The 22,227-nt window shown below is 48.5% G+C and overlaps 1 pseudogene; it reads right to left on the bottom strand.

Annotated features, from left to right (window-relative positions):
• Positions 1–1,372: 1,372 nt before the first annotated feature.
• The window catches only part of LOC106609816 (CCR4-NOT transcription complex subunit 4-like), a 61,705-nt pseudogene continuing 40,850 nt past the window's right edge, over positions 1,373–22,227 (bottom strand).

Here is a 22,227-nt window from a genome sequence, read left to right as displayed (position 1 = left end):
GTCCTATAGGGAGGTTCACAATTGGTCCCAGCGTCGTCCGGGTTTGGCCTGGGGTAGTCCGTCATTGTAAATAAGAATTTGTTCTTAACTGGCTTGTCTTGTTAAATAATACCACTGTCATAAAAATGCCATGAATGGTAACCACTGTTAAATGGACATCCATCATTTAAAAACCAACTGAATAGAGAATGTAACAAACTGGACTATATTTAGTAACTTCATTTGAAGAGATTGTGATTGGGTCTAAATACAGTACCAGTCAAACGTTTAGACACACCTACTCATTCAAGGGTTGAGAGAACGCCAAGAGTGTGCAAAGCTGTCATCAAGACAAAACAAAAGTGGCTACTTTGAAGAATCTCAAATATAAAATATATTTTGATGTGTTTAACACTGTTTTGGTCACGACATGATTCCTCATATATGTTATTTCATAGTTTTAATGTCTTCACTATTATTTTACAATGTAGAAAACAGTAAAAAATAAATAAAAGAAAAACCCTTGAATGACAAGATGTGTCCAAACTTTTGACTGGTACTGTGTTTGGCAGTGTAAATGTTGTGTACTTGTCTAACTGCCATTTCCCGACAGTCAAACTTATTTTCCTCATCCTCAGAAGCATCAGCGTTCACCAAATTGTGTGTGGTTATCCTTAGACGTATTTTCCCGGACTTATACATATGGAATTGTTGACATGTCAAATTTTTATTCTAGATTACATTTTCTTCTGAAAGAAAAATGCATTTTAGTATTTTAAAGATAGAAAGATGTAAAAAGTATTCATTCACAATCTGCTATGTATAAATCCAGCCCTGGAGTGTCTTAACAAAATGAAATACAAATATTTAGGCTGACTTAAACCGATGTCCACAAAAATGTATTTGCTTGATATGCAAATATGTGCATTTTTATCGAAATATCACCTAATTTGCATATGTCAATAGAATATTTCCAGGAGAAAATTATATTAAAAAGTATTATATTTGTGTCCACTTTCAACCGGTAAAAGTTGACTGTGATATGATTAAGGGTGTGGTGCCTGGCCTTCCATAGAGCAAAAGGAAGCACTACCCACTGGATCAAAGTAATCATTGTTCTGCCAAAACCAAGTGTGATGTACCCGATTTCTAGCGAATCAGAAGCGTACATCTCGGGGTCTGGCAGGAAGCTGCGTATAAACAGATGGAGGTGAAGGATGCATCCCAAACGGCACTCAAAACCTATGTAGGGCACTGCTTTAGACCAGAGCCCCATGGGTCTAGGAAGTAGTGAACTATATAGGTAACAGGGTCCCCGTTTGAGATAGATCTGATTTGTAGCTTTGAAGGAACTCATTTCAGTCAACCAAACAACTCACTACCGTAGCATCCATCCTGTCAAACATGGTTTTATTTCCCCTACGTTCAGTTATATTTGTGATATAACACAATATTTTAATATCTGGATCATTCACCAATATCTTGGTTTTGACATCTTCAAATGCCTCTTAACTTGCTGTCGTCAAATCCCGATGGTGCTGTCCCTGATGCTGCCATAGAAACAGACAGACAGACAGACGGAGACAGACAGGAGGGAGACAGACAGGAGGGAGACAGAAGGAGGGAGACAGAAGGAGGGAGACAGAAGGAGGGAGACAGAAGGAGGGAGACAGAAGGAGGGAGACAGACATGGAGACAGAAGGAGGGAGACAGACATGGAGACAGACATGGAGACAGACATGGAGACAGAAGGAGGGAGACAGACAGGAGACAGACAGGAGACAGACGGAGACAGACAGACAGGGCCAGGTAGACAGACAGGAGACAGAAGGAGACAGACAGGAGACAGGGCCAGGTAGACAGTGTAGCTAGGATAGTAGTTTGCGTCTATAGACCAACTGAAACAACTCAACATAACCAAGAGGGAACACACAAGATCAGAAAACCAGCTCACCAGGAAGAAGAATATATCTTATTGTTTTCTTGTTAATTAGATCTGATTTGGTTTTTATTTGTGTTTCTGTGGGGGTTTAAAGACGGGAATCAGAAGTCCACTTCACAGCATCGCTCCCTAGTGGCGGTCCACGCCGGCGCTCAGTAGCAGCTCTGTGGGTGTCTGAGCCGGGGATCTGAAAGCAGTCTGGAAGCCTGGAGGTGGAGAGTGGAATTGACTGGCTGGGTGGGGGTTGGTGAGAGGCTGTGGATGGGGGTGGGTAGGGAGCCCAGCTGGGTCTGTGGTGAGGGCGGACCTGGCCGCTGTGTGAGTTGGGCTGCTGGGGGTTTGGGTTAGCAGTGGAGCTGGGGAGAGACGCAGCATCCATCTCTGTAAGGACCTGAAGGGACTTGAGCCAGTGGGGAGGGTTGTCATCCTGGAGGGAGTCCAAACTGTTGCCTGCTGACGATGGGAAACCTGGAGAGAGAGAGAGAGTGAGCGAGAGAGAGAGAGAGAGAGACAGAAGAGTTAATGAGAACCACAGTACAGAACAAGTCTGAAGTCCAACTGACAAAACTCAGGGAGGAAAATAACTCCTAGGCTAGGATGTCAACACTGACAGACCCAGGATCCTCTTCACTAACCAGGCTGCCTGCCTCCGACAGGACAGATACAGATAGGAGAGCTGGGCCTGGCTGGCTGACAAGAGAGCTTGCTATTAAAACCACACAGAGACAGACAGCCACAATGATTGGCCACCATTACATTATTAGCCGTTAGAGAGGAGAAATCCTCTGTGGAGAGGACCTGTCTGTCTGGAGCCATGACTTACTAATACGACAAAAACCCTTTAGGCCTAACAGCAAGCGTTAGCCACTTCCTGTCTGGGAAGTTCTGCACTACTATAGACCGGGGCCCTATGTAGAACACTACTATAGACCAGGGCCCTATATACAACACTACTATAGACCGGGGCCCTATATAGAACACTACTATAGACCAGGGCCCTATATAGAACACTACTATAGACCGGGGCCCTATGTAGAACACTACTATAGACCAGGGCCCTATATAGAACACTACTATAGACCAGGGCCCTATATAGAACACTACTATAGACCAGGGCCCTATATAGAACACTACTATAGACCAGGGCCCTATATAGAACACTACTATAGACCGGGGCCCTATATAGAACACTACTATAGACCGGGGCCCTATATAGAACACTACTATAGACCAGGGCCCTATATAGAACACTACTATAGACCAGGGCCCTATATAGAACACTACTATAGACCGGGGCCCTATATAGAACACTACTATAGACCAGGGCCCTATATAGAACACTACTATAGACCGGGGCCCTATATAGAACACTACTATAGACCGGGGCCCTATATAGAACACTACTATAGACCAGGGCCCTATATAGAACACTACTATAGACCAGGACCCTATATAGAACACTACTATAGACCGGGGTCCTATATAGAACACTACTATAGACCAGGGCCCTATATAGAACACTACTATAGACCGGGGCCCTATATAGAACACTACTATAGACCAGGACCCTATATAGAACACTACTATAGACCAGGGCCCTATATAGAACACTACTATAGACCAGGGCCCTATATAGAACACTACTATAGACCAGGGCTCAGAGGGAAAAGGGTGCCATTTGGACCACGATAACCGTTTCTTATCGGATTGATGCTGTCTTCTGCCCGCTTGTGATTGGATGTTATCTTAGACGAAGCAAATTGATTGGATGGGACTCTAGATGAAGTGCATTGATTGGTCGATGTCCAATTGGCAATAACCCTGTTTTACTTCCATTGATTCAGCATTGTTTCCAGGCTGTTATGGACTAAAGGGGTGAAGAGAACAGCCCTATTGGACAATCTAATTCCCATGGTCTTTTACTGAGACCATTGGGTTGACACCAGACCAGACATTATGGTAGTATAGAGAGAGCTTCAGTCAGGACACACTATCCACACAGTCAAAAAATACAGGTCTCTGATAATGTCTGTGCTTTTATGCACATCAGGAATAGACGTTCTAAACAGAACAGTATCTAACAGTGGATGGAAGGAGGGAACAGTATCTAACAGTGGATGGAAGGAAGGAGGAAGGAGGGAACAGTATCTAACAGTGGATGGAAGGAGGGAGGAAGGAGGGAACAGTATCTAACAGTGGATGGAAGGAGGGAGGAAGGAGGGAACAGTATCTAACAGTGGATGGAAGGAGGGAGGAAGGAGGGAACAGTATCTAACAGTGGATGGAAGGAAGGAGGAAGGAGGGAACAGTATCTAACAGTGGATGGAAGGAGGGAGGAAGGAAGGAGGGAACAGTATCTAACAGTGGATGGAAGGAGGAGGAAGGAGGGAACAGTATCTAACAGTGGATGGAAGGAGGGAGGAAGGAGGGAACAGTATCTAACAGTGGATGGAAGGAGGGAGGAAGGAGGGAACAGTATCTAACAGTGGATGGAAGGAGGGAGGAAGGAGGGAACAGTATCTAACAGTGGATGGAAGGAGGGAGGAAGGAGGGAACAGTATCTAACAGTGGATGGAAGGAGGGAGGAGGAGGGAACAGTATCTAACAGTAGATGGAAGGAGGGAGGAAGGAGGGAACAGTATCTAACAGTGGATGGAAGGAGGGAGGAAGGAGGGAACAGTATCTAACAGTGGATGGAAGGAGGGAGGAAGGAGGGAACAGTATCTAACAGTGGATGGAAGGAGGGAGGAAGGAAGGAGGGAACAGTATCTAACAGTGGATGGAAGGAGGGAGGAAGGAGGGAACAGTATCTAACAGTGGATGGAAGGAGGGAGGAAGGAAGGAGGGAACAGTATCTAACAGTGGATGGAAGGAGGGAGGAAGGAAGGAGGGAACAGTATCTAACAGTGGATGGAAGGAGGGAGGAGGAAGGAGGGAACAGTATCTAACAGTGGATGGAAGGAGGGAAGGAAGGAGGGAACAGTATCTAACAGTGGATGGAAGAGGGAGGGAACAGTATCTAACAGTGGATGGAAGGAGGGAGGAAGGAGGGAACAGTATCTAACAGTGGATGGAAGGAGGGAGGAAGGAAGGGGAACAGTATCTAACAGTGGATGGAAGGAGGGAGGAAGGAGGGAACAGTATCTAACAGTGGATGGAAGGAGGGAGGAAGGAGGGAACAGTATCTAACAGTGGATGGAAGGAGGGAGGAAGGAGGGAACAGTATCTAACAGTGGATGGAAGGAGGGAGGAAGGAAGGAGGGAACAGTATCTAACAGTGGATGGAAGGAGGGAGGAAGGAGGGAAACAGTATCTAACAGTGGATGGAAGGAGGGAGGAAGGAGGGAACAGTATCTAACAGTGGATGGAAGGAGGGAGAGGAGAACAGTATCTAACAGTGGATGGAAGGAGGGAGGAAGGAGGGAACAGTATCTAACAGTGGATGGAAGGAGGGAGGAAGGAGGGAACAGTATCTAACAGTGGATGGAAGGAGGGAGGAAGGAGGGAACAGTATCTAACAGTGGATGGAAGGAGGGAGGAAGGAAGGAGGGAACAGTATCTAACAGTGGATGGAAGGAGGGAGGAAGGAAGGAGGGAACAGTATCTAACAGTGGATGGAAGGAGGGAGGAAGGAAGGAGGGAACAGTATCTAACAGTGGATGGAAGGAGGGAGGAAGGAGGGAACAGTATCTAACAGTGGATGGAAGGAGGGAGGAAGGAAGGAGGGAACAGTATCTAACAGTGGATGGAAGGAGGGAGGAAGGAAGGAGGGAACAGTATCTAACAGTGGATGGAAGGAGGGAGGAAGGAAGGAGGGAACAGTATCTAACAGTGGATGGAAGGAGGGAGGAAGGAAGGGGAACAGTATCTAACAGTGGATGGAAGGAGGGAGGAAGGAGGGAACAGTATCTAACAGTGGATGGAAGGAGGGAGGAAGGAGGGAACAGTATCTAACAGTGGATGGAAGGAGGGAGGAAGGAGGGAACAGTATCTAACAGTGGATGGAAGGAGGGAGGAAGGAGGGAGAACAGTATCTAACAGTGGATGGAAGGAGGGAGGAAGGAGGGAACAGTATCTAACAGTGGATGGAAGGAGGGAGGAAGGAGGGAACAGTATCTAACAGTGGATGGAAGGAGGGAGGAAGGAGGGAACAGTATCTAACAGTGGATGGAAGGAGGGAGGAAGGAGGGAACAGTATCTAACAGTGGATGGAAGGAGGGAGGAAGGAGGGAACAGTATCTAACAGTGGATGGAAGGAGGGAGAGGAAGGAGGGAACAGTATCTAACAGTGGATGGAAGGAGGAAGGAAGGAGGGAACAGTATCTAACAGTGGATGGAAGGAGGGAGGAAGGAAGGAGGGAACAGTATCTAACAGTGGATGGAAGGAGGGAGGAAGGAGGGAACAGTATCTAACAGTGGATGGAAGGAGGGAGGAAGGAAGGAGGGAACAGTATCTAACAGTGGATGGAAGGAGGGAGGAAGGAGGGAACAGTATCTAACAGTGGATGGAAGGAGGGAGGAAGGAGGGAACAGTATCTAACAGTGGATGGAAGGAGGGAGGAAGGAGGGAACAGTATCTAACAGTGGATGGAAGGAGGGAGGAAGGAAGGAGGGAACAGTATCTAACAGTGGATGGAAGGAGGGAGGAAGGAGGGAACAGTATCTAACAGTGGATGGAAGGAGGGAGGAAGGAGGGAACAGTATCTAACAGTGGATGGAAGGAGGGAGGAAGGAGGGAACAGTATCTAACAGTGGATGGAAGGAGGGAGGAAGGAGGAACAGTATCTAACAGTGGATGGAAGGAGGGAGGAAGGAGGGAACAGTATCTAACAGTGGATGGAAGGAGGAAGGAAGGAGGGAACAGTATCTAACAGTGGATGGAAGGAGGGAGGAAGGAAGGAGGGAACAGTATCTAACAGTGGATGGAAGGAGGGAGGAAGGAGGGAACAGTATCTAACAGTGGATGGAAGGAGGGAGGAAGGAGGGAACAGTATCTAACAGTGGATGGAAGGAGGGAGGAAGGAGGGAACAGTATCTAACAGTGGATGGAAGGAGGGAGGAAGGAGGGAACAGTATCTAACAGTGGATGGAAGGAGGGAGGAAGGAGGGAACAGTATCTAACAGTGGATGGAAGGAGGGAGGAAGGAAGGAGGGAACAGTATCTAACAGTGGATGGAAGGAGGGAGGAAGGAGGGAACAGTATCTAACAGTGGATGGAAGGAGGGAGGAAGGAAGGAGGGAACAGTATCTAACAGTGGATGGAAGGAGGGAGGAAGGAGGGAACAGTATCTAACAGTGGATGGAAGGAGGGAGGAAGGAGGGAACAGTATCTAACAGTGGATGGAAGGAGGGAGGAAGGAGGGAACAGTATCTAACAGTGGATGGAAGGAGGGAGGAAGGAGGGAACAGTATCTAACAGTGGATGGAAGGAGGGAGGAAGGAGGGAACAGTATCTAACAGTGGATGGAAGGAGGGAAGGAAGGAGGGAACAGTATCTAACAGTGGATGGAAGGAGGGAGGAAGGAGGGAACAGTATCTAACAGTGGATGGAAGGAGGGAGGAAGGAGGGAACAGTATCTAACAGTGGATGGAAGGAGGGAGGAAGGAGGGAACAGTATCTAACAGTGGATGGAAGGAGGGAGGAAGGAGGGAACAGTATCTAACAGTGGATGGAAGGAGGGAGGAAGGAGGGAACAGTATCTAACAGTGGATGGAAGGAGGGAGGAAGGAAGGAGGGAACAGTATCTAACAGTGGATGGAAGGAGGGAGGAAGGAGGGAACAGTATCTAACAGTGGATGGAAGGAGGGAGGAAGGAGGGAACAGTATCTAACAGTGGATGGAAGGAGGGAGGAAGGAGGGAACAGTATCTAACAGTGGATGGAAGGAGGGAGGAAGGAAGGAGGGAACAGTATCTAACAGTGGATGGAAGGAGGGAGGAAGGAGGGAACAGTATCTAACAGTGGATGGAAGGAGGGAGGAAGGAGGGAACAGTATCTAACAGTGGATGGAAGGAGGGAGGAAGGAGGGAACAGTATCTAACAGTGGATGGAAGGAGGGAGGAAGGAGGGAACAGTATCTAACAGTGGATGGAAGGAGGGAGGAAGGAGGGAACAGTATCTAACAGTGGATGGAAGGAGGGAGGAAGGAGGGAACAGTATCTAACAGTGGATGGAAGGAGGGAGGAAGGAGGGAACAGTATCTAACAGTGGATGGAAGGAGGGAGGAAGGAGGGAACAGTATCTAACAGTGGATGGAAGGAGGGAGGAAGGAGGGAACAGTATCTAACAGTGGATGGAAGGAGGGAGGAAGGAGGGAACAGTATCTAACAGTGGATGGAAGGAGGGAGGAAGGAGGGAACAGTATCTAACAGTGGATGGAAGGAGGGAGGAAGGAGGGAACAGTATCTAACAGTGGATGGAAGGAGGGAGGAAGGAGGGAACAGTATCTAACAGTGGATGGAAGGAGGAAGGAAGGAGGGAACAGTATCTAACAGTGGATGGAAGGAGGGAGGAAGGAGGGAACAGTATCTAACAGTGGATGGAAGGAGGGAGGAAGGAAGGGAACAGTATCTAACAGTGGATGGAAGGAGGGAGGAAGGAGGGAACAGTATCTAACAGTGGATGGAAGGAGGGAGGAAGGAGGGAACAGTATCTAACAGTGGATGGAAGGAGGGAGGAGAAGGAGGGAACAGTATCTAACAGTGGATGGAAGGAGGGAGGAAGGAGGGAACAGTATCTAACAGTGGATGGAAGGAGGGAGGAAGGAGGGAACAGTATCTAACAGTGGATGGAAGGAGGGAGGAAGGAGGGAACAGTATCTAACAGTGGATGGAAGGAGGGAGGAAGGAGGGAACAGTATCTAACAGTGGATGGAAGGAGGGAGGAAGGAGGGAACAGTATCTAACAGTGGATGGAAGGAGGGAGGAAGGAGGGAACAGTATCTAACAGTGGATGGAAGGAGGGAGGAAGGAGGGAACAGTATCTAACAGTGGATGGAAGGAGGGAGGAAGGAGGGAACAGTATCTAACAGTGGATGGAAGGAGGGAGGAAGGAGGGAACAGTATCTAACAGTGGATGGAAGGAGGGAGGAAGGAGGGAACAGTATCTAACAGTGGATGGAAGGAGGGAGGAAGGAGGGAACAGTATCTAACAGTGGATGGAAGGAGGGAGGAAGGAGGGAACAGTATCTAACAGTGGATGGAAGGAGGGAGGAAGGAAGGGGAACAGTATCTAACAGTGGATGGAAGGAGGGAGGAAGGAAGGGGGAACAGTATCTAACAGTGGATGGAAGGAGGGAGGAAGGAAGGAGGGAACAGTATCTAACAGTGGATGGAAGGAGGGAGGAAGGAAGGAGGGAACAGTATCTAACAGTGGATGGAAGGAGGGAGGAAGGAGGGAGACAGTATCTAACAGTGGATGGAAGGAGGGAGGAAGGAGGGAACAGTATCTAACAGTGGATGGAAGGAGGGAGGAAGGAGGGAACAGTATCTAACAGTGGATGGAAGGAGGGAGGAAGGAGGGAACAGTATCTAACAGTGGATGGAAGGAGGGAGGAAGGAGGGAACAGTATCTAACAGTGGATGGAAGGAGGGAGGAAGGAGGGAACAGTATCTAACAGTGGATGGAAGGAGGGAGGAAGGAGGGAACAGTATCTAACAGTGGATGGAAGGAGGGAGGAAGGAGGGAACAGTATCTAACAGTGGATGGAAGGAGGGAGGAAGGAGGGAACAGTATCTAACAGTGGATGGAAGGAGGGAGGAAGGAGGGAACAGTATCTAACAGTGGATGGAAGGAGGGAGGAAGGAGGGAACAGTATCTAACAGTGGATGGAAGGAGGGAGGAAGGAAGGAGGGAACAGTATCTAACAGTGGATGGAAGGAGGGAGGAAGGAAGGAGGGAACAGTATCTAACAGTGGATGGAAGGAGGGAGGAAGGAGGGAACAGTATCTAACAGTGGATGGAAGGAGGGAGGAAGGAGGGAACAGTATCTAACAGTGGATGGAAGGAGGGAGGAAGGAGGGAACAGTATCTAACAGTGGATGGAAGGAGGGAGGAAGGAGGGAACAGTATCTAACAGTGGATGGAAGGAGGGAGGAAGGAGGGAACAGTATCTAACAGTGGATGGAAGGAGGGAGGAAGGAGGGAACAGTATCTAACAGTGGATGGAAGGAGGGAGGAAGGAGGGAACAGTATCTAACAGTGGATGGAAGGAGGGAGGAAGGAAGGAGGGAACAGTATCTAACAGTGGATGGAAGGAGGGAGGAAGGAGGGAACAGTATCTAACAGTGGATGGAAGGAGGGAGGAAGGAAGGAGGGAACAGTATCTAACAGTGGATGGAAGGAGGGAGGAAGGAAGGGGGAACAGTATCTAACAGTGGATGGAAGGAGGGAGGAAGGAGGGAAGGCAGTATCTAACAGTGGATGGAAGGAGGGAGGAAGGAGGGAACAGTATCTAACAGTGGATGGAAGGAGGGAGGAAGGAAGGAGGAACAGTATCTAACAGTGGATGGAAGGAGGGAGGAAGGAGGGAACAGTATCTAACAGTGGATGGAAGGAGGGAGGAAGGAGGGAACAGTATCTAACAGTGGATGGAAGGAGGGAGGAAGGAGGGAACAGTATCTAACAGTGGATGGAAGGAGGAAGGAGGGAGGAAACAGTATCTAACAGTGGATGGAAGGAGGGAGGAAGGAGGGAGGAACAGTATCTAACAGTGGATGGAAGGAGGGAGGAAGGAGGAGGGAACAGTATCTAACAGTGGATGGAAGGAAGGAGGAAGGAGGGAACAGTATCTAACAGTGGATGGAAGGAGGGAGGAAGGAGGAACAGTATCTAACAGTGGATGGAAGGAGGGAGGAAGGAAGGAGGGAACAGTATCTAACAGTGGATGGAAGGAGGGAGGAAGGAGGGAACAGTATCTAACAGTGGATGGAAGGAGGGAGGAAGGAGGGAACAGTATCTAACAGTGGATGGAAGGAGGGAGGAAGGAGGGAACAGTATCTAACAGTGGATGGAAGGAGGGAGGAAGGAGGGAACAGTATCTAACAGTGGATGGAAGGAGGGAGGAAGGAGGGAACAGTATCTAACAGTGGATGGAAGGAGGGAGGAAGGAGGGAACAGTATCTAACAGTGGATGGAAGGAGGGAGGAAGGAGGGAACAGTATCTAACAGTGGATGGAAGGAGGGAGGAAGGAGGGAACAGTATCTAACAGTGGATGGAAGGAGGGAGGAAGGAGGGAACAGTATCTAACAGTGGATGGAAGGAGGGAGGAAGGAGAAAAAGACAGTCTCTTGGCATATTCACCCATTTAGAAGATAGAAAGACATCATTACATAAACTAACAGAGAGAGAGAGAAAGACAGAGAGAGAGCGGGCGATAGAGACAGAAATGAAATCCGTGGAAAGAGCTGAAGAAGAGACGTGTAGCTGTAAGGAGACGTGTGTTAGGACCACCATTGTCTCCCCCTAGGGGATGTAGAATGCTCCATGCCAGGGAGGAGACCAGACGTTACACTCCCCTGATCTGAACCCCGGACGATAGATGATGCCTGGGGTAGATGCTGAGCACACTCAGGGTGTGTCCCAAATTGGCACCATATTCCCCATGTAGCGCACTACTTTTGACCAGAGCTGGTGCACTACACAGGTAGCCATTTGGGACATACTTCCGATGCAAGGAGCAACACACCATGCAAGGCAGGCAGGGAGTCCAGCTGGATGTAGAGCATAACGTAATGCCATAAGGAAATGATCTTTTCTTTATGGCATTTGTGTTCTATCATTTGTACTAACTCTGCACTCTAAATAGAAATAACACCAGATGTAAAATGGTATATTTCCCTTCTTTTCCATTCCATACACAGCCTCTCATAATAACGGATACCAATTAAGAATAGACCTACATATTCTGACATGGCAATATGCTGGGATTACGTGTCAGAATACATTTAATCTCAGATTGGTGGTTGTTTCTGACAAACCCAAATCCTGGACCTACATCTGCCAAGCAAGCCCTGGCTTGACTATCTCTGCCCTGCCCAAAACACTACATACAGTGCAATCGAAAAGTATTCAGACCCCTTGACTTTTTCCACATTTTGTTATGTTACAGCCTTATTCTAAAATGGATTAAATAATTTTTTTCTCATCAATCTACACACAATACCCCATAACGACATCACAATACCCCATAACGACATCACAATACCCCATAATGACATCACAATACCCCATAACGACATCACAATACCCCATAATGACATCACAATACCCCATAATGACAAAGCGAACAGGATTTTTTTGCAAATTAATAAAAATAAAAAATAAACATTTACATAAGGATTCAGACCCTTTGCTATGAGACTAAATTGAGTTCAGGTGCATCCTGTTTCCATTGATCATCCTTGAGATGTTTCTACAACTTGATTGGAGTCCACCTGTGGTAAATTCAATTGACCGGCCAAACTGAGCAATCAGGGGGAGAAGGGCCTTCGTCAGGGAGGTGACCAAGAACCCGATGGTCACTCTGACAGAGCTCTAGAGTTCCTCTGTGGAGATGGGAGAACCTTCCAGAAGGACAACCATCTCTGCAGCACTCCACTAATCAGGCCTTAATGGTAGAGTGGCCCGACGGAAGCCATTCCTCAGTAAAAGGCAGTAAATGACAGCCCACTTGGAGTTTGCAAAAGGCACCTAAAGGACTCAGACCTTGAGAAACAAGATTCTCTGGTCTGATGAAACCAATTTTGAACTCTTTGGCCTGAATGCCAAGCTTCACGCCTGGAGGAAACCTGGCACCATCCCTATGGTGAAGCATGGTGGTGGCAGCATCATGCTGTGGGGATGTTTTTCAGCGGGCAGTGACTGGGAGACTAGTCAGGATGGAGGCAAAGATGAATGTAGCAAAGTACACAGCTTGACCTCAGCTAACACACTAATAAAGACGTGTTTAGGACCGGTGCCACACAGCAGACAAAGCCAGAGTTTTATGTTAGTCCTGCCTGCGGTTAGTCTTTCCCACCAACATTAACACATTACATGAGCAATATGACGCTCAATCTGATCCTGCACTGTGTTAGTGGTAAAATTCCAACTGCCAATTAGTGAGCCACTTCCACCAACAGCAAACAACACAATTATTTAAAGAGCCATTGGAATTTGGAAGTAAAGGAATGCAAATGTCCCTCTACCCAATTAGCAAAGAGTTGACATCAATCCAACACTTCAAACCATAGACACACCACACCAAGTCCCAACTACACTTGAGCGACATTAGTGGTTAGTTTCTAGTGGTTACAGGCTACAGATCATACTACAGGCCTATTGGTTTCTAACTAGTGCCTGGCTACAGATCATACTACAGGCCTATTGGTTTCTAACTAGTGCCTGGCTACAGATCATGCTACAGGCCTATTGGTTTCTAACTAGTGCCTGGCTACAGATCATACTACAGGCCTATTGGTTTCTAACTAGTGCCTGGCTACAGATCATACTACAGGCCTATTGGTTTCTAACTAGTGCCTGGCTACAGATCATACTACAGGCCTATTGGTTTCTAACTAGTGCCTGGCTACAGATCATACTACAGGCCTATTGGTTTCTAACTAGTGCCTGGCTACAGATCATGCTACAGGCCTATTGGTTTCTAACTAGTGCCTGGCTACAGATCATGCTACAGGCCTATTGGTTTCTAACTAGTGCCTGGCTACAGATCATGCTACAGGCCTATTGGTTTCTAACTAGTGCCTGGCTACAGATCATACTACAGGCCTATTGGTTTCTAACTAGTGCCTGGCTACAGGCTCCAGTTACCTGTGACGATGGCTGGATCCATCCAGCTGGTCGTGCCCGTCCCATAGCTCCCGTCCCAGCTAAGGCTATGTGACATGCCCCCCGGACCACCAGACCTTGGTCCCGAAACTGACCTGGCCCCCGGCCCAAAGCCCAGCGGTGGCCCCATGTGGTGAACACTGGACGAAGAGGAGGAGGAGTTGATGTTTGGCAGTAGGGCTTTAAGGGCGTCCTGGCTCTCTTTAATGTTTCTATGCTGTTCTAGTGAATCCCTGACAACACCACTGCTGCTTTCTGCTGCACACAAACACACAGAACACAGAGATACAAGCAGCTCAGACCACAGCGGGCGGGAGAGTCAAAGATGACGCTTCTCAAAACTCTATCGAGGTCAATTCAATTCAACATGCACTCCTTGGACCCCAGGAAGAGTAGCTGCTGCTTTTGCAACAGCTAATGGGGATCCTAATAAAATAGAGACAGGAGACAGGGGTGAGGAGACAGGAGACAGGGGTGAGGAGACAGGAGACAGGGAGGGAGGAGACGTTGAACATATTTCACAAAAAGTTAATGAGGCTTTATCCTCATGCCAGAGGCCATCTCAGGGAAGCAGAGAGCCAGACAGACCATCAGACAGACCATCAGACAGACCATCAGACAGACCATCAGACAGGCCATCAGACAGGCCATCAGACAGGCCATCAGACAGACCATCAGACAGACCATCAGACAGGCCATCAGACAGACCATCAGACAGACCATCAGACAGGCCATCAGACAGGCCATCAGACAGGCCATCAGACAGACCATCAGACAGGCCATCAGACAGACCATCAGACAGGCCATCAGACAGGCCATCAGACAGGCCATCAGACAGGCCATCAGACAGGCCATCAGACAGGCCATCAGACAGGCCATCAGACAGACCATCAGACAGACCATCAGACAGGCCATCAGACAGACCATCAGACAGACCATCAGACAGACCATCAGACAGGCCATCAGACAGGCCATCAGACAGACCATCAGACAGGCCATCAGACAGACCATCAGACAGACCATCAGACAGACCATCAGACAGACCATCAGACAGACCATCAGACAGACCATCAGACAGACCATCAGACAGACCATCAGACAGGCCATCAGACAGGCCATCAGACAGGCCATCAGACAGGCCATCAGACAGGCCATCAGACAGACCATCAGACAGGCCATCAGACAGACCATCAGACAGACCATCAGACAGGCCATCAGACAGGCCATCAGACAGACCATCAGACAGACCATCAGACAGGCCATCAGACAGACCATCAGACAGGCCATCAGACAGGCCATCAGACAGGCCATCAGACAGGCCATCAGACAGGCCATCAGACAGGCCATCAGACAGACCATCAGACAGGCCATCAGACAGGCCATCAGACAGGCCATCAGACAGACCATCAGACAGACCATCAGACAGGCCATCAGACAGACCATCAGACAGGCCATCAGACAGACCATCAGACAGGCCATCAGACAGGCCATCAGACAGGCCATCAGACAGGCCATCAGACAGGCCATCAGACAGGCCATCAGACAGGCCATCAGACAGGCCATCAGACAGGCCATCAGACAGACCATCAGACAGGCCATCAGACAGACCATCAGACAGGCCATCAGACAGACCATCAGACAGACCATCAGACAGACCATCAGACAGGCCATCAGACAGGCCATCAGACAGGCCATCAGACAGGCCATCAGACAGACCATCAGACAGACCATCAGACAGGCCATCAGACAGACCATCAGACAGGCCATCAGACAGACCATCAGACAGACCATCAGACAGACCATCAGACAGACCATCAGACAGACCATCAGACAGGCCATCAGACAGACCATCAGACAGACCATCAGACAGACCATCAGACAGACCATCAGACAGGCCATCAGACAGGCCATCAGACAGACCATCAGACAGGCCATCAGACAGACCATCAGACAGGCCATCAGACAGGCCATCAGACAGACCATCAGACAGACCATCAGACAGGCCATCAGACAGGCCATCAGACAGACCATCAGACAGACCATCAGACAGGCCATCAGACAGACCATCAGACAGACCATCAGACAGGCCATCAGACAGGCCATCAGACAGACCATCAGACAGGCCATCAGACAGACCATCAGACAGACCATCAGACAGACCATCAGACAGGCCATCAGACAGACCATCAGACAGACCATCAGACAGGCCATCAGACAGACCATCAGACAGACCATCAGACAGACCATCAGACAGGCCATCAGACAGACCATCAGACAGACCATCAGACAGACCATCAGACAGACCATCAGACAGGCCATCAGACAGACCATCAGACAGGCCATCAGACAGGCCATCAGACAGACCATCAGACAGACCATCAGACAGGCCATCAGACAGACCATCAGACAGGCCATCAGACAGGCCATCAGACAGGCCATCAGACAGGCCATCAGACAGGCCATCAGACAGACCATCAGACAGGCCATCAGACAGGCCATCAGACAGGCCATCAGACAGGCCATCAGACAGACCATCCGACAGGCCATCAGACAGGCCATCAGACAGGCCATCAGACAGGCCATCAGACAGGCCATCAGACAGACCATCAGACAGGCCATCAGACAGACCATCAGACAGACCATCAGACAGGCCATCAGACAGACCATCAGACAGGCCATCAGACAGGCCATCAGACAGGCCATCAGACAGACCATCAGACAGGCCATCAGACAGACCATCAGACAGGCCATCAGACAGACCATCAGACAGACCATCAGACAGGCCATCAGACAGACCATCAGACAGACCATCAGACAGGCCATCAGACAGGCCATCAGACAGGCCATCAGACAGGCCATCAGACAGACCATCAGACAGGCCATCAGACAGACCATCAGACAGGCCATCAGACAGACCATCAGACAGACCATCAGACAGACCATCAGACAGGCCATCAGACAGGCCATCAGACAGGCCATCAGACAGACCATCAGACAGACCATCAGACAGGCCATCAGACAGACCATCAGACAGACCATCAGACAGGCCATCAGACAGACCATCAGACAGACCATCTCAGGGAACACCTCAGAGTGGAGCGAGGCAGACAGCATCCAGGAGAAAGACGCCAAGAAGGTGTCATAGAACTCTCTGTCTGTAGCAAACACAACACAGAGGACAGAGAGAGAACTGACCCCTTATAAACATTCATCTACAATAATGCTGTTGTAAAATGGGCTGGGGGGATTTGGGGAGTTGGGAGGGAGGGTAGTAATGTCTGCCAAAAAGCTCAGTGGCTCGCTGTGAACTATGACTTGATAGTCAGAGCACACGCAACATACAACACTGCACACCAACTACCACAACAATGAGATACTGTCAATCCAAAAGCACCTGCCTTCAAAATGGAGACTGTTGGAGGGATGGAGGGATGGGCTGTACAGATGGAGGGATGGAGGATCGGCTGTACAGATGGAGGGATGGAGGATGGGCTGTACAGATGGAGGGATGGAGGATGGGCTGTACAGATGGAGGGATGGACGATGGGCAGTACAGATGGAGGGATGGAGGATGGGCTGTACAGATGGAGGATGGGCAGTACAGATGGAGGGATGGAGGATGGGCTGTACAGATGGAGGGATGGAGGATGGGCTGTACAGATGGAGGGATGGAGGATGGGCTGTACACATGGAGGGATGGAGGATAGGCAGTACAGATGGAGGGATGGAGGATGGGCATTGCAGATGGAGGATGGGCAGTACAGATGGAGGGATGGAGGATGGGCTGTACAGATGGAGGGATGGAGGATGGGCTGTACAGATGGAGGGATGGAGAGTACAGATGGAGGGATGGGCAGTACAGATGGAGAGATGGAGAAATGGGCAGTACAGATGGAGGGATGGAGGATGGGCTGTACAGATGGAGGGATGGACAGTACAGATGGAGGGATGGAGGATGGGCTGTACAGATGGAGGGATGGAGGATGGGCTGTACAGATGGAGGGATGGAGGATGGGCTGTACAGATGGAGGGATGGAGGATAGGCAGTACAGATGGAGGGATGGAGGATGGGCAGTACAGATGGAGGGATGGAGGATGGGCTGTACAGATGGAGGGATGGAGGATGGGCTGTACAGATGGAGGGATGGAGAGTACAGATGGAGGGATGGAGAGTACAGATGGAGGGATGGAGAGATGGGCAGTACAGATGGAGGGATGGAGAGATGGGCAGTACAGATGGAGGGATGGAGGATGAGCTGTAGAGATGGAGGGATGGAGGATGAGCTGTAGAGATGGAGGGATGGACGATGGGCTGAACAGATGTAGGGATGGAGGATGGGCTGTAGAGATGGACGATGGGCTGTACAGATGGAGGGATGGACGATGGGCTGTACAGATGGAGGGATGGACGATGGGCTGTACAGATGGAGGGATGGACGATGGGCTGTACAGATGGAGGGATGGACGATGGGCTGTACAGATGGAGGGATGGACGATGGGCTGTACAGATGGAGGGATGGACGATGGGCTGTACAGATGGAGGGATGGAGGATGGGCTGTAGAGATGGAGGATGGGCTGTACAGATGGAGGGATGGACGATGGGCTGTACAGTTGGTATATTCACCTCAGTGTGGTATATTCACCTCAGTGTCTGGATGTGGTAGATTCACCTCAGTGTCTGGATGTGGTAGATTCACCTCAGTGTCTGGATGTGGTATATTCACCTCAGTGTCTGGATGTGGTATATTCACCTCAGTACATGGATGTGGTATATTCACCTCAGTGTGGTATATTCACCTCAGTGTCTGGATGTGGTATATTCACCTCAGTGTGGTATATTCATCTCAGTGTCTGGATGTGGTATATTCACCTCAGTGTGGTATATTCACCTCAGTGTGGTATATTCACCTCAGTGTCTGGATGTGGTATATTCACCTCAGTGTCTGGATGTGGTATATTCACCTCAGTGTGGTATATTCACCTCAGTGTGGTATATTCTCCTCAGTGTGGTATATTCACCTCAGTGTCTGGATGTGGTATATTCACCTCAGTGTGGTATATTCTCCTCAGTGTGGTATATTCTCCTCAGTGTGGTATATTCTCCTCAGTGTGGTATATTCTCCTCAGTGTGGTATATTCTCCTCAGTGTGGTATATTCACCTCAGTGTGGTATATTCACCTCAGTGTCTGGATGTGGTATATTCACCTGAGTACATAAATATTGGCCAGTCATGTTTGACAAATATAATGAAGGATAACAATCATTTCTAAAGGCTTGATTCTGTTGACGTACTCCAGGCACCATTGGTTCAGATTAGACGGTCTCAAGACAAGAGTGAAGGCCAGTGCCTGGTCGCACAGAGCACGTTGCCCACCTTGAAACTGAGTAGAAGGGGTCAGCATTTTGACCATCAACTTAACTGTTTAAAACCTGGTTGACTTATAGTTTACAAAGCATGTCTTACCTTGTTTCAAAGTAGCCTAGCCAAAATATAACCATAGAAATCAGCATGATCATTACACAGGTGCACCTTATGCTGGGGACAATAAAAGGCCACTAAAATATGCAGTTTTGTCACAACGCTCCCTCAACAGAGGTCTCAAGTTGAGGGAGCGTGAAATTGGCATTCTGACTGTAGGAATGTCCACCAGAGCTGTTTCCAGAGAATTGAATGTTAATTTCTTTATCATAAGCCAACTCCAACGTTGTTTTCGAGAATTTGGCAGTACGTCCAACCGGCCTCACAACCGCAGACCACGTGTACGCCACATCCGGCTTCATGTGGGATTGTCAGAGACAAGCCACCAGGACAGCTGATGAAAGTGAGGAGTATTTCTGTCTATAATAAACCCCTTTTGTCGGGGGAAAACTGATTCTGATCAGCTAGGCCAATAAGTCCATCAACGACGTCGTCCCCACAGTGACCGTACGTACATATCCCAACCAGAAGCCATGGATTACAGGCAACATTCGCACTGAGCTAAAGGCTAGAGCTGCCGCTTGCAAGGAGTGGGACACTAATCCGGATGCTTATAAGAAATCCCGCTATGCCCTCAGACGAACCATCAAACAAGCAAAGAGTCAATAAAGGATTAAAATGGAATCCTACTACAATGGCTCTGATGCTTGTCGGATGTGGCAGGGCTTGAAAACTATTACGGACAACAAAAGGGAAACCCAGCCGCGAGCTGCCCATTGACGCAAGCCTACCAGACGAACTAAATGCCTTTTATGCTCGCTCGAGGCAAGCAACACTGAAGCATGCATAACAGCACCAGCTGTTCTGGACGACTGTGTGATAATGCTCTCGGTAGCCGATGTGAGCAAGACCTTTAAACAGGTCAACATTCACAAAGCTGCAGGGCCAGACTGATTACCAGGACATGTACTCAAAGCATGCATGGACCAACTGGCAAGTGTCTTCACTGAAAATGTCAACCTCTCCCTGACTGAATCTGTAATACCTACATATTTCAAGCAGACCACCATAGTCCCTGTGCCCAAGGAAGTGAAGATATCCTGCCTAAATGATTACCGCCCCGTAGCACTCACGTCAGTAGACCAGCCTTTCTAAGCACTTCATGGTCAAGGCTCACATCAACAGCATCCTCCCGGAAACTCTAGACCCACTCTAATTTGCATACCGTCCCAACAGATCCACAGATGATGCAATCTCAATCGCACTCCACACTGCCCTTTCCCACCTAGACAAAAGGAACACCTATGTGAGAATGCTGTTCATTGACTACAGCTCAGCGTTAAACACCATAGTGCCTATAAAGCTCATCACTAAGCTAAGGACCCTGGGACTAAACACCTCCCTCTGCAACTGGATCCTGGATTTCCTGATGGGCCACCCCCAGGTGGTAAGGGTAGGTAACAACACGTCTGCTATGCTGATCCTCAACACTGGGTCCCCTCAGGGGTGCGTGCTTAGTCCCCTCCTGTACCCCCGGGTTGAGAGTTTCAAGTTCTCTGGTGTCCACGTCACCAACAAACTATCATGGTTCAAACACATCAAGACAGTCGTGAAGAGGGCACGACAACACCTTTTCCCCCCTGAGGAGACTGAAAAGATTTGGCATGGGTCCTCAAAAAGTTCTACAGCTACACCATCGAGAGCATCCTGACCGGTTGCATCACCGCCGGGTATGGCAACAGCTCAGCATCTGATCGTAAGGCTCTACATAGGGTAGTGCGTACGGCCCAGTACATCACTGGGGCCAAACTTCCTGCCATCATGGACCTACACTACTGTTTAAAAGCTTGGGGTCACCTAGAAATGTCCTTGTTTTTGAAAGAAAAAAAATGTTGTCCGTTAAAATAACATCAAACTGATCAGAAATACAGTGTAGACATTGTTAATGCTGTAAATGACTACTGTAGCTGGAAACGGCAGATGTTTTATGGAATATCTACATAGGCGTACAAAGAAGCAATAAAACTGGCCTTCTTTATACCAGTTGAGTATCTGGCAGCTTCATTAAATAGTACCCACAAAACTGAGCAGGAGGACAAGTACATTAGTGTATAGTTTGAGAAAGCTTCATTAAATAGTACCCGCAAAACACCAGTCTCAACGTCAACAGTGAAGAGGCGACTCCGGGATGCTGGCCTTCTAGACAGAGTTGCAAAGAAAAAAGCCATATCTCAGACTGGCCAATAAAAATAAAAGATTAAGATGGGCAAAATAACACACTGGACAGAGGAACTCTGCCTAGAAGGCCAGCATCCCGGAGTCGCCTCTTCACTGTTGATGTTGAGACTGGTGTTTTGCGGTTACTATTTAATGAAGCTGCCAGTTGAGGACTTGTGAGTCGTCTGTTTCTCAAACTAGACACTCTAATGTACTTTGTCCTCTTGCTCAGTTGTCCCACTCCTCTTTCTATTCTGGTTAGAGCCAGTTTCTGCTGTTCTGTGAAGGGAGTAGTACACAGCATTGTACGAGATCTTCAGTTTCTAGGCAATTTCTCGCATGGAATAGCATTCATTTTTCAGAACAAGAATAGACTGATGAGTTTCAGAAGAAAGTTCTTTGTTTCTGGCCATTTTGAGCCTGTAATCGAACCCACAAATGCTGATGCTCCAGATATTCAACTAGTCTAAAGAAGGCCAGTTTAATTGCTTCTTTATTCAGGAAAACAGTTTTCAGCTGTGCTAACATAATTGCAAAAGGGTTTTCTAATGATCAATTAGCCTTTTAAAATGATACACTTGGATTAGCTAACACAATGTGCCATTGGAACACAGGTGTGATGGTCGCTGATAATGGGCCTCTACGCCAAAATCTGCCGTTTCCAGCTACAATAGTCATTTACAACATTAACAATGTCTACACTGTATTTCTGATCAATTTGATGTCATTTAAAAAATGGACAAAAAAATTGATTTTCTTTCAAAAACAAGGACATTTCTAAGTGACCCCCAACTTTAGAAGGGCAGTGTATATATACTAGGCGGTGTCAGAGGAAAGCCCC

The sequence above is a fragment of the Salmo salar genome, chromosome ssa07 (genome assembly GCF_905237065.1).
Source record: "Salmo salar chromosome ssa07, Ssal_v3.1, whole genome shotgun sequence".
Lineage (NCBI taxonomy): Eukaryota > Metazoa > Chordata > Actinopteri > Salmoniformes > Salmonidae > Salmo > Salmo salar.
This window is presented reverse-complemented; position numbering and strand designations above follow the sequence as displayed.